The sequence below is a fragment of the Castor canadensis genome, chromosome 13 (assembly GCF_047511655.1).
Source record: "Castor canadensis chromosome 13, mCasCan1.hap1v2, whole genome shotgun sequence".
Taxonomy (NCBI): domain Eukaryota; kingdom Metazoa; phylum Chordata; class Mammalia; order Rodentia; family Castoridae; genus Castor; species Castor canadensis.
This window is the reverse complement of record NC_133398.1, coordinates 75365179-75372384: the sequence shown is the minus strand read 5'-3', so window position 1 is coordinate 75372384 and position 7206 is coordinate 75365179.

Sequence of the window (7206 nt, the reverse complement as noted above, 5' to 3'; positions counted from 1 at the left end):
AACAGTGTATGAGGGTCCCTTTTTCCCCAAATCCTCACCAACATTTGTTGTTGTTTGGATTCTTGATGACAGACATTCTAACGGGGATAAGGTGGAATCTTAACACAGTTTTGATGTACATTATCCTTATGATCTAGGATAAGTTCTTAGACATCATAAACACATTCAGCAAAAGAGCAGGATACAAAATCAATTTATAAAAATCAGTAGTCTTTCTATATGCCAACAAGGAACCAACTAAGAAAGAATATAGGAGAACAATCCCATACATAATTGCCTCAAAAATTAAAATACCTAGGAGTAAACTTAACAATAGAAGTGAAACATGTCTACAGTGAAAACTACAAACTACTGAAGAAAAAAATCAGACTACAGAAGACGGAAAACTCTCCCATGCTCATGGATTCACAGGATCAACATTGTGAAAATGGCTATATTACCAAAAGCAATCTACATGTTCAACACAATTTCCATCAAAATTCAAATGACACTCATCAAAGAGATCAAAAAATCAACCCTAAAGTCCATTTGGAAGCACAATGAACCACAAATAATCAAGGCAATACTAAACAAAAAAAGCAATGTTAGAGGCAACACAGTATTCAACTTCAAAGTATACTACAGAGTAATAACAATAAAAACAGCATGATACAGGCACAAGAACAGATATGAAGAGGAGTGGAACAAAATAGAAGGCACACACAACTACTTCCGCCTGATTTTTGACCAAGGTGCACAAAACATATGATGGAGGAAAGATAGCCTCTTTTCTGCATTCAGAAAACTGAAACTAGACCCGTCTTTCACCCTGTACTAGTTTCAACTCAAAGTGGATTAAGGACCTTATTATAAGACCTGAAACTTTGAAGCTTGTGAGGGAAAGAACAGAGGATACACTGGAACAAATAGACAAAGGCAGCGAGTTCCTAAATAGAACACAAATGACTCAGCAACTAAGAGAAGGGATTGACAAATGGCACTACATGCAACTAAAAGGCTTCTATACAGCAAAGAAATGGTCACCAGATTGTAGAGGCAGCCCATGGAACAGGAGAAAATCATTGGCAGCTATGCAACTGACAAGGGATCAATAACCAGAATATATAAGAAGCTGAAAAACTAAACTCCCCCCAAATCAGTAACCCAATGAAGAAATGGGCAAGAGAATTGAATACAGCTTTTCCAAAGGAAGAAGGCCAAATAGCCAAGAAAAAACACATGAAGACACTCATCTGTTTAAATACCACTTCCAAGGAAGGGTTAGGGAATTGAGCAAAATTACCTACTTTAATACAGATCTCTGGATGGGTAAGGTAAATCATACTGAGATTTTAAAAAGATTCTTGACTTGCTACATTATCAGAACTCAGTGTAAGATGTGAAATTATATGTTACTCTGTTTCTGCACACGACGGTGGAGAGTTGTATTCCTGTCTTTCTGATAGCCCTTTCATAGACATTTGGAAGGGACTGTGGTTTAAGGCCTAAGTGCTGGAACACTGACAATAAGTATTAGCCTTGTTTATGAAACCTCAATGAGAGAAGAATGTTTTTCCCAGAGTCCAGGCTGAGGACATGAGCGTGTTGCTTCCCTATCCCGTCATTTGGAGAACATATTTTTCTATCACGTTCTTCAGGGTTTGTAAGTCATTAAAAGATGCAGGGTCTCAGCTCCCATCTCCTCTTCAAGCAACCTAGATCGCTCTTCTTACTTGGCTCTTAAAACCTTTACCTATCAAGGCTAAAAATTCTCAAGGGCAGAACAGTTTGTTGACCTCCAAATTTTTAGTTTCCTCTTTGTTCTTTAATCTTCTGAGGATTTCTTTTCCTTTTTGATTGAGCCAAAAGATGCATATAGTAACTACTTATGACATCTAACTTGCATTTTTAGTTGTGTTTTAGAAAGAGAATTCTCATGTAATCTTCCTTTTAATACTGAGTGAAATGGAAATTTTTTTCATCAGAAAAATGTGACTTTTACAAAATAAAAAAACTTCATTGGTTCATAAAAATAATAGATTTTTATAGTTGGCTCATTTTTAGTTTGTGAAGCTTTCTCTTATGAATAGTAATATATCTGAAGATGTTTTTACTTATGGTTTTTATCCTTAATTATTTCTTACATGCATAGATAAATGTTATTGAAATATCATACCAGATCTGAGTCTGTTCCCTTTCAGCTATTTCCTTTAATGGACACTGGGTTATTTTGGGGGGGTGGGTGGAATAAATACATGCACTGGGGAAGTCTGAATTGCATGTCTAAAAGATATTCTACTCCTATGCTATGTCATTTTAGTCACAGTTCTTAGATGCTGTGACAACCTCAGTAACTATTAGCATTTATTGGGTAGCTCTCAAAGAATATTGCAAAAGGACAACTTGTGCATATTTTTCTATTTGTTTCTGATCATTTTTTGAAGAATAAGAAATGCTTTCACTTGTGGCTTCTCTCCTTCAAAGACTAAAACAAAAGTAGGTACTAATTCAAAATGTTAATAAGTTGTCCTGATTCGTTTTGTAAAGAGTTTAGACATCCTGAGAATTAGGAAATAATTTCCCTCTAAAATAAGTCTACTATAGTTTTTCAGCATGGGATAGCAACTTATTAGGTAGAATTTAAACATTTTAAAAATAAACTGTCTGAACATAGGAAATAGCTTTTCTCTGGTGACAGTATCATGGTTCATTCTGGACCCAGATTTCAAAAGTTCCTTTTAACCCATTGGGAGATAGTTCTGTGAGAACTTAAACATAACTTCCTAAGAGTATCTGTGGTCAGTCCAAACTGTTTGTATAAGGAAATCAGATTCAAGAGTTCAAATTCCTGGATGAACTCTGGAAAGTTCATTTAGTTTTAAGTAGTTGATATTCCAAGGGATTTTTTTTGAAATATATGAATTTAGACCTGAAATTCAATACCTCTAACCTGAAAAATATTAAGAAATACTCAGCTAATGTACAAGATAGGTTTTTTTAATTTTAAGTATTGTGTTCATAGATTCTACTCTGCTCTATAAAACTGTAGATTATCTATTCCTCATCACTTAACTCAAATGTACCACTTCAGGGGAACTGAAATTGACATTATGCATTTTCTTTCAGCTATCATTAAAGGAAATTTTAAAAAATTTACTCAAGTAAAAGTGGTTTTTATGTGTCTCCATAGCTTCATTGATAGTATGCAATGAGAAAAATTTTTACTCTAGTTGTTATGTAGAAAGAAGCTGTGGGAGTGTTCTTTCCACAGGGCAAAACCAGGAAATTCATAAGATTGGGTAAATGAAATCATTGTTTTTAAATAAAGAATCAAGGTCTAGGAAACCTCAGTGTCTCAGAATTCCTATTAAGCTTCAGTCATAGGAAAGGCATTTCTCCTAGCAAATCCATGTTAAATCCTGCTGTTCTCTGAATTCATACCTACGAAATACCAAACAGCTGATAATTCAAGGTCATCTGTCAGGCATTCTATATGCCATCATTTTCAATGATAGGAATATTGTCACTATTCAAAATAAGATGTTTAAAACATTATGTTGATTTTCACAAAATGACAACAATGACACAGAGTTATTTGTAGTTATTATGAGCATGATTCTGCTCCAGGGGTTTTAAAAATATAGGTGAAAGTTCTAGGCTTTCCCCACTATACAGATGAGAAAGCTAATGTTTGCTGAGGTCAACAATATCCTCAGAGTCCTGCTGTCTTCCTAACCCTTTCTACTATTCCAAGTCTATGTGGTCCCTACTTTCTTGGATTTGTCACCTACTATACAAATTTGTTCTTTTTATCTTGATATGTCTCTTAATCCAGCCCTCATACATACTCTTGCTCATCCTTCCAGTAGCTTTCCATAGATGTTTGCATCTACGGCCATACCATCCTGAGTGCTCCCGATCTGGTCTGATAGACTTTTGCATACTTATTTTTAAGTTTTGTAAATTGCTGACATTGATGTTAGCTTTGTGTTTAGACCACCCAGTATCTATTTGATGGATTGTTAATGACTTATTAATTCCTTGTTTCCTGAAGCATGGCTCAACCTGAGTTGGCTTAGATAGAATGCTCCCATTACACTTAAGAATTATGATCTCCAACCAGCACATCTGGCTGGTGGAAAGAATTTTAAAAAGGTGTGAATTAACAATGAAGTTTTTCCTTCCTCAAACTGTGGGTAAAATGCTTAAAAAGAGACAGAGTGTTTCTTTTGGGCTAAATATTCAAGAGTGTCTCCCACAAAGCTTCATGTTTATTTGCCTTGTGAGGCAAGAATACAATAACCACACCTCTTGATAGTACTCTTAATTTGTGACAGTTTGGAATTGTTAGCATGTTTTTTCATTTTACTTTAAAATTAATTTATTCTGTCACCACATTTCATTTTGCAAATTTGTTCTTAATATTTCAGATAAATAAATGTGCAGAAGTTTCAGTGACTGGAAAAAAATTACATTTCCTCTTCTCATCACCTTACAAAAGGGAGAAAACAAACTACATATCATTCACAATTCACTTAAATGTAGAAAACCCTGAAGATTTTTATGGATTTTTCTTCTAAGCACCAATCATTAATATGCTACCCTATGGTCTCCACATTTGGAGTCATGTTCTTTACATCTCAAGGACAAGAAATCCCAAAACAAGCAGAAGGGGAGAAATAAAAAAAAAAAATGGGGGGGGGGGAACTGAAATCAATGATATAGAAGCAAAAACAAACAAACAAACAAACAAAGAATCAATGAAACAAAAAGTTTGTCCTTTGAAAAAATAAGTAAGATTGACAGACCCCTGGAAAACATGACTAAAATGAGGAGAGAAAAAAAGCCAAATCTCCTTAATGAACATTGATGCAAAAATCCTCAATAAAGTAATGGCAAACCGAATCCAACAACACATCAGTAACATCATTCACCATGACCAAGTCAGCTTCACCCCAGGGATATAAGAGTGGTTCAACATATGCAAATCTATAAATGTCATACAACACACTAATAGAAGAAAAAAAACCTCATCTCAATAGATGCAGAAAAAGCCTATGACAAGATCCAATACCACTTCATGACAAAAGCTTTAAGAAAGCTAGGAATAGAAGGAAAATATTTCAACATTATAAAGGCTATATATGACAAATCTATAGCCAACATCAAACGTAATGGTGAAAAACTGAAACCACTTCCCATAAAATCAGAAACTAGACAAGGGTGCCCAATATTCCCACTCCTATTCAACATAGTACTGGAATTCCTAGCCAGAGCAATTAGGCAAGAAGAAGAAATAAAAGGAATACAAATAGGTAAAGAAACTGTCAAAATATTCATATTTGCAGATGGTATGATCTTATACCTTACAGATCCAAAAAACTCTCCCCAAAAACTCCTAGACACCATAAACAGCTACAGCAAGGTGGCAGGATACAAAATTAACTTAGAAAAATCATTAGCTTTTCTATACACCAATAACGACCAAACTGAAAAAGAATATATGGAAACAATTCCATTCAAAATAGCTTCAAAAAAAATCAAATACCTAGTAGTAAACTTAACAAAGGATGTAAATGACCTCTACAAGGAGAATTACAAACTGCTGAAGACAGAAATTGAGGAAGACTACAGAATATGGTAAAATCGCCCATGCTCATGGATTGTAGAATCAATATAGTAAAAATGGCTATACTACCAAAAGCAATCTACATGTTTAATGCAATTTCTATCAAAATCCCAATGACTTTCATCATAGAGATTGAAAAGCTAACCTAAAGTTCATTTGGAAACACAAGATTCCGTAAATAGCCAAGGCAATACTTAATACTTAGCGATGAGAGCAATACTGGAGGCATCACAATACCTGACTTCAAACTATATTACAAAGCAATAGCAGCAAAAACAGCATGATATTGGCACAAAAAAAGACATGAAGAGCAATGGAACAGAATAGAAGACCCAGATATGAATCCACAGAACTATACCCACCTCATTTTTGACAAAGATGCCAAAAATATACAATAGAGTAAAGACAGCCTATTCAGCAAATGTTGTTGGGAAAAGTGGTTGTCCATCTGCAAGAAACTGAAACTAGATCCATTTCTATCACCCTGTACTAGTATCAACACAAAATGGATTCAGGACCTTAAAATCAGGCATGAAATTCTGAAGTTTCTACAGGAAGTAGTAGGAAAAACTCTGGAACTAATAGGTATAGGCAAGGACTTCCTTAATAGAACTCTAGCAGCCCAGCAACTAAGACAAAGAATGGACAAATGAGACTTCATAAAGTTAAAACGTTTCTGCACAAAAAAAGAAAATGTCTCTAAACTGAAGAGACCACCCACAGAGTGGGAGAAAGTATTTTTGAGCTATACATCAGATAAGGGACTGATAACCAGAATATACAGGAAATTTAAGAAACTAAACTCTTCCAAAATCAATGAACCAATAAAGAAATGGGCAACTGAACTCAACAGAACTTTCTAAAAAGAAGTTCAAATGGCCAAAAAACAGAAGAAAAAATGCTCACCATCTCTAGCAATAAAGGAAATGCAAACCAAAACCACACTAAGATTCCACCTCACTGCTGTTAGAATAGACTTCATCAAAAACACCACAAACAAGAGGTGTTGGCAAGGTTGTGGGGAAAAAGGAACACTCGTACACTGCTAGTGGGAATGCAAGCTAGTGCAATCACTCTAGAAAAATTTTGGTGGCTTCTTAAAAATCTAAACACAGATCTGTGATATGATCCAGCAATCCAACTCCTGTGCATGTACCCAAAGGAATGCGACTCAGTTTACTCCAGAGGCACACCCATGTTTATTGCAGTGCGATTCATGATGGCCAAGTCATGGAAACAGCCAAGATGCTACACTGCTGATAAATGGGTTAAGAAAATGTGGTATTTATATACAATGGAATTTTACTCAGCCATAAAGAAGAATGAAATCTTATCTTTCCTAAATAAATGGATGGAACTGGTGAACATCTTTCTGAGCAAGGTAAGCCAGGCTCAGAAGATCAAAAATCACATGTTCTCCTTCATATGCAGACTTTAGATCTAGGGCAAATACAGCAATGTGGTTGGTCTTGTGTCATATGATAAGGGAAGAGCACACAAAGGAGGTATGTGGATAGGTAAGAACTCCAAAACATGAAAGTATTTGATGTCTCCACTGCAGAGGAACTAATATAGAAACCTTAAAGCGACAAAGGTCA